This window comes from Xenopus tropicalis, chromosome 4 (assembly GCF_000004195.4).
Source record: "Xenopus tropicalis strain Nigerian chromosome 4, UCB_Xtro_10.0, whole genome shotgun sequence".
Classification (NCBI taxonomy): domain Eukaryota; kingdom Metazoa; phylum Chordata; class Amphibia; order Anura; family Pipidae; genus Xenopus; species Xenopus tropicalis.
Genome location: NC_030680.2, coordinates 18,247,214 through 18,254,324, shown reverse-complemented (window position 1 = coordinate 18,254,324; position 7,111 = coordinate 18,247,214). Strand labels below are relative to the sequence as shown.

Below are 7,111 nucleotides of genomic sequence, written 5' to 3'. Positions count from 1 at the left end.
TCTGTTCATGTAAATCTCCAATACAGATACTGACCTCTTCGTAGTCTGCGTAGGCAAAATACAGCAACATGTTTTTCTTTAGAAGTGTACTGATTGCCCGCTCATAGATATTGGCAGCTTCATCGCTGAACAGTTTAGCGTTGTTCATGTCCTGTGATAGGAAGAAATGTAAAACCTTAAAACTGGATCCATCAAGAGAAGCGCAGACTGATAGAGTTGAACTGACCCATGTGAAGCTGGCCACACACACAGCTGTACGACCCGACATTGGGTTTGATTTCAGCTTTAACGTTACATCATTGCATTAATGTAGTCGACCCATATCTGCAGAGAGAAGAACGGCAACGTTAGCCTAGGCACAGCCCTAGCCATAAGGCAATGACTTGAGGAAAGAACAAGGAGTTACCGGATAGGACATGATTTCCATGCCAATTTTATCAAGCGCAAAGTCATACGCCTGTGCCATTTTCTCCCTAGAAGAAAAAGCATAATAACAATTATTAGCATTGGTATACAAAGGGGCAAGATTCATAGCCTCTGAGGCACAATACGGAACCTCTCCCTCTCTTTAATGGCTGGCTATCCTGGGTGAAAAAGAGGTTGACATTAATACAGTCCTGGCAAATGATGGACAGATGAAGTAGGGCAAAGTTTGTATTTGAGTTTTTTTTAACTGTTTCTGTGCCAGTGAGGAAACCAACTGTGCTCACTGTCCCCAAGTAAAAAAAGAGCCATGTTGGCTGTTTTGAAGCACTAACATCACCCACTGGCATCAGATGGAAACTATGCAGGTCATCCTCTACCTTTTGCCCAAAAAATGTCACCAGTGAATGTTCTTGCCATAATTAGGGGAGCAAGGCATTTGCAGAGCTCCTCCCTTATGTCAGTTGGAAGTGACATGCATCAAGTCACGGTGCGACACATGTAGGGTGTTCTGAACACAAAAAGGTTCTGAAAAAGTCATTCATGACCCCTGGGGGCACAAATGCAAGAGCACAAAGTAGTGCCAGGTGTCCCCCTTCGCGTCACACTCTGCATTGAGTGCCAGATGAAAAATCCAGAGCTCAGTGACGAGCGCAGGGCCAGAAGGCGCCACTAGCTCCAACGCAGGTCACACCTCCTGCTGCTCTGTACCTTATGCTTCTGAATGAGGCAAAATGTACAAGACAGAAGGGGGAATGCCTATGCGCCCCACGCATTACTAATACAGCACTGTCTAACGCAGTCAGCCCTGTATTAGTGAAGGGAGTTTCAGGTCTCTAAAATGGAGGGCAGATGACTTTTTCCACCAGAGGCCACTGTTTCATTGGAGCCTGTGTATGAGATTTAGCTGGTTGCTTTGCAATATAAAGATACATATCTCATTCCCTCTGCAGAATAACAGGTGTCAATATTTTACTAAACATTTACAGAGAAACAGAATAATGTAAACCCTATTTACAGACAGGCTATAGTTGCAATTTACAGTAGCCACGCACAGTGCTTGGCCGGAATGACAAATTAGTAACCGATTATGGTGGAATATGGTGATTTTCTGATAACCAAAAAGGGGCACATTTACATTTTCAGGTGGCTCATTGCCATTGAATTCCAGTTGATTCAGTATGTTACCCGGCTGCCACAGACGGCTGAAATCTTCCCTGGACTTGGTGGTATCTCCAGGGTCCCCATAGCGAAAAGACTTAGACACCAGATAAGCACAGTACTATGACGGTACTAAAACAAGAATGAGGGCTACAGTACAGAAGCAAAGCTAAACTAACCAAACAAAACTAAGACTTGTATTTGTTTGGTGTCGGTGTAGCAAATATAGCCCATGGCAGGAGGAAAGAAAACTGTAGTATTTTTGCAGCCTATTACTTACTTGTAACTTGGCAGTTTCCGTTTGGTTTCCCGCACATAGGACACATAGCATTTCCACAGATCTATGTGCAAGACTTTCATGAGGCACCTCTGGAACAGCTGTGGACAGAATTGGAGGAGAAAACTTTAGACCCTTAAAAGTTTGATGTGTGTATGTTATAGAAGTAGTGGGTATTTGGAATCTCTGGTTTGAGCTGGTGATTATGAAATTGCAGCAAAACGTACATCATTTGGGGCAGCACGTGCTCACTTGGGATACACAGCATATATAGTTACAGATTCAAACGGGGTCACTCCCCTGGCACAGACACATTGGGTGTAGAGAGGCAGCCAGACAATCCCATTTCAAGCAGCTGGTTGCCTAGTATGCAGATATTAGGGTGCCGATGGGCTACACATACAGTGCCATGCTAATCTCTAAATGCTCGGTTTTACTTTGAAGCACATAGGTGATTTCTTTTTCCAATGATAGTTTGCCTCTGGTCCAATGCACACACGGGGAAGGCCCCTCAAGCTAACAGCACTGGAGCTCTAGTCATTAGAATAAATGTTGCTGGATGCGAGATAACCAGTAGGAAACAGAGATTAGCCCATACCATATAGTAAGGCTTTGGTATAATAGAATTGTAGCTTGCAAGTACCCTAATATTATGGGTAGCAAACCTAAATTTAAAATATGTTAGTGAATAATCCCCCATAAAATAGGGATATTATTAGACACCAATGCCTATAAACCATATACAGATAATGGAATATTTTGCAACAGCTCAAACTGAGCTAAGTAAAGCTATATTTGGGATTTTTTGTTTTTATTGTTGAAACTGCTTGCCCTTAGAATTAACCCTTCCCTGCCAGCTGCACTTTGTCTAGCAATATTCTTTTCCCACTGACAATAACGTAACCTGAAAATACAGTATCTTTGTTAATGCAGGCATTTCTGCAAATGTATATTTTTCTGCAGCTCTCGCTTTGGAATTTAAAGTCAGGGCACCTTGGACCTTAGCAGCCTAGATAATGTCTTAATGACCAATTGAAAGATGAGTAGGGCAGGTTCTGATAAGAAATTGATATAATGAAAAACTTAGAATGAATCTGCTTTCTGCTCTGTATTACTACACAGTTGGACCTCTCTTTGTTGCTTAAACAGTCTCTACTCTTCTGGGAAGACTTTCCATTGTAAAATAGGATTTGCCTCCATTCATACCTAAGAAAATTGGCACTAATGTTAGGGATCAGGTCTGGCTCACATCTGAGCCAATTTGGGATTTCTGTATAGATACAGGGGTATCAAACTCAATCACATAAGGGGGCCGAAATCTAAAACACAGGCTAAGTTGCGGGCCAAATTTTTTATAAATATACTTAGTAAGATACTAAGGGGTATATTTATCACAATGTGTAAAAAGTGGAGTAAGACATTACTGGTGATGTTGCTCATAGCAGCCAATAGATGCTTTGCTACTATTGAAATCTGATTACTGATTGGATGCCCTGGGCAACATTACTGGTAATGCTTCACTCCACTTTTTACACAGCATGATAAATATACCCCTTAGTCTTAGTTACTATGTGAGGAAAATGATCAGGCTGGATGGTCAGACACACTCACCAAGGGCCACATAAAACAGCCAGGGGGGCCAGATTTGGCCCCCGGGCCTTGTGTTTGACATATATGGTATAGAACATAAAAATTCTTCCACTCCCATCTCAGCAAACCCATTCTGTATGAGTCTTGTTTAAACGATGGGTTATCTTCCTGCTAAAATGGGACCAATGTAGGAAGCATGGAGTTGTTAAAGGAACAGTAACACCAAAAAATGAAAGTGTATAAAAGTAACTAAAATATAATGTGCTGCTGCCCTGCACTGGTAAAAGTTGTGTGTTTACTTCAGAAAGTCTACTATAATTTATATATTAAGCTGCTGTGTAGCCATGGAGGCAGCCATTCAAAGGAGAAAAGGCACAGGCACATAGCAGATAACAGATAAAACACTATTGTATTCTACAGAACTTGTCTGTTATCTGCTAAGCAAACCTGTGCCTTTTCTCCTTTTTTCCAGCCTGAATGGCTGCCCCCGGGGCTACACAGCAGCTTATTATATAAATTATAGTAGTGTTACTGTAGCAAACACACCAGTTTTACCAGTGCAGGGCAACAGTGCATTATATGTTTATTACTTTAAAGCTCTTTTATTTTTTGGTGTTACTGTTCCTTTAAGAATTACACTGGATAATGTAGCAGCACCTGTGTCAGTTTTAGTAATATAATTCTAAGCAGCTTATATATTCTATTTTCATCATGAAAAAAAAATAGTTTTTGGGTGTAGAACCTTTAAATTCCAGTAATCAGAAGGGATGCATGAATAATTTTGCCCATATGGTGTATATAGGGTACAACAAACCTTTTCATTACTTTTTACAAAATCTTTCCCAAGTCCAGGGTTCAATAAAATGTTGGACCCACAGATAAAATGAGCAACTTAAGTTCCGAGGAGTTGTGCCCCAAATGGTCTCCTAACCTGCTGAACAACAAGTTTGGGGCACAACGGCTGAGGCTCCAGTCAAAAGTCAGTGGCAGAATTTTTTCCCCCACCCAAAGAGGGGGTTCTGTTGGCTAACATTTTGGAGAAATATATACCCTTTAGTTCTTGTAGTACCCGAAACAGCCATGTTTTCATAAGGTGAACCTACTACTCTACATGGCCAAAACCATCCTGACACCCCTTCTAATTACTGGAATTGACTAATTAAGTCACAGCCATCATTGCTAACTCACATACCCCTGCCTCATACAATGACATTCCTTTGTGCTTCCTACTTTGTAGCAACAGTTTGGGAAGGTCCTATTCTATTCTATTTTAGCACTATAATGCCCCAGGCACAGAGTCAGGCCTGTACAGAGAGGTTTGCTAAGACAGGAGTGAAAGAACTTGACACAGAGCCCTGAACTCAACCCACTGAACACCTCTGAACTTAACTGGAATCCCTATTCAGGCCTGATCCCAACATCAGCACCCAGCCCTTTAAGTATGGATAGAAGCAAACCCTACCAACAATGATGGAGCATCTATTGAAAAGCCTTCCTTTTAATAAGAACAGGGGAGCAACAGAGCAGCAAAGCAAGGACCAACTTGATATTAAGACCTATTGGTTTCAGAATGAGATGTTGGGAAGATGTGCCCACATACCTTTGGCCATATATTTGTTAAGAGTAACAACTTGGGCTCTGATGAGCAACAAGATGCTATTCACAATTTAACACCACGTTGATCACAAGCGGATAGTCGGGGAATCACTAAAATAAACATTGATAGTCAGAGGGAATTCTTACATGGGCAGCTTACTCCTTTTTGAAATAAGGGCAATGAAAAGGCCTTGTGCTGAACATACTTTTTACCTATTGTATTAATTGTGTAAAGCCTATGCATTGTTATTTCTAGACAATAAAAAAGGAGCCACTCCATGCCTTGTCCTTGCAAGGAAGATAATCCCTCTGCATAATGAACTACTGTTTAGTTGTAAGACAAAACAGTCACAACTAAGGGTTAAGAGACCAGGTTCGGTATCTGAGTTAAACTAGCTGAACTAATTAATATTAAGTTAGGCAAAATACATTTTACTTAAAACAATTTAATTAAATTTAAGTAAAGTTAGAATGAATGAATTTAGAATGAATTTTTAGCACAAGTAGTTTTCCTTTTGCTTATGAAGAAAATAGTTGTACATAGGTGTATACTGCCCCTTTAAATGAGACCCTTACATTCCAAACTGGAAAGCTGCAGAGCAAACATATTAATGGGAACCATATGTTCCCTAGATGCTACGTATGTTTCCTTTTCTATGGATTTCACATTTATTATTTTTATAAATATACTTGAAGAACACATTTCTCTCAATAGAGATACAGGTATGGACCCTTATCCGGAAACCTGTTATCCAGAAAGTTCCAAATTACGGAAAGGTCATCTCCTATAGACTCCATTTTAAGGAAATAATTCACTTCTTTAAAAATAATTATTTTTATTCTGTAATAATAGAACACTAACTTGTACTTGATCCCAACTAAGATATAATTACCCCTTATTGGGGGCAGAACAGCCCTATTGGGTTAATTTAATGGTTAAATGATTCCCTTTTCTCTGTAATAATAAAACAGTACCTGTACTTGATCCCAACTAAGATATAATTACCCCTTATTGGGGGCAGAACAGCCCTACTGGGTTTATTTAATGGTTAAATGATTCCCTTTTCTCTGTAATAATAAAACAGTACCTGTACTTGACCCCAACTAAGATATAATTACCCCTTATTGGGGGCAGAACAGCCCTATTGGGTTTATTTAATGGTTAAATCATTCCCTTTTCTCTGTAATAATAAAACAGTACCTGTACTTGATCCCAACTAAGATATAATTAATCCTTATTGGAGGCAAAACAATCCTTTTGGGTTTATTTAATGGTTAAATTATTTTTTAGCAGATTAAGGTATGGAGATCTAAATTACGGAAAGATCCCTTATCTGGAAAACCCCAGGCCCCGAGCATTCTGGATAACAGGTCCCATACCTGTAGCATTTCATGGTGAATCCTTTCTTCACATGTATGAGCTCCCCAGACATATTATGTGCATGTATATACACTGTTTATTACAGTGGAGCAGCTGAAGATATCAGACAAACAGTAGCCCATCTGCCCATGCAGGGGGAAGGCCGTACCTCACACACCTGTTTATGGGCAGTTTTACTGGATGGGCCGTATTATTGTATAAATACATGTACGAGGCAGTAGGTTCTCTGGACACTCACCTTTTCAACTTTGTCATAATTTTTAGCTTTTACCTGTAGTGAAATTGAACAGAAAATTGGTTAAGGATGCCCTTCTTCAACTCAAAGTTTTTCATACAAGGCCAACTTAAACATGCTTTTAATAAAATGTTATTTTTCCCCAGGGTTCCACCAAATCAAATACAAATTTCAGGATTGAGCTGAATTTGAGAACTTTTTGCCGGATTCGGACGCAGCTGTTCGTCCAAACCAAATCTGAACCATTACATTGAGGAGCCTTTATACGCCAGACAAATTAAAACGGTATATATCTGTTCCCAAAGGATTCTGCGCAGCAGTTTAACTCTACTCAAATGTAACTATACAAATAAGAGTTCTGATTCGTTTCCGCATTGGGCTAAATCAGTTGTAGATTCGGTGCATCCTAGTTAATTCTGCAGTTTTTGTGCATCAGGATCTGCAGTAG

The 7,111-nt window shown here is 40.0% G+C and overlaps 1 long non-coding RNA gene across 1 annotated transcript; it reads right to left on the bottom strand.

Moving 5' to 3' along the window:
- Positions 1-29: 29 nt before the first annotated feature.
- LOC116410299 lies at positions 30-6,859 on the bottom strand. Its single transcript, XR_004222256.1, has 4 exons — positions 6,667-6,859; positions 1,865-1,962; positions 407-473; positions 30-324 (listed from the first exon to the last, which is right to left on the bottom strand). It is a non-coding gene; the product is annotated as an uncharacterized LOC116410299 (long non-coding RNA).
- Positions 6,860-7,111: the final 252 nt, after the last annotated feature.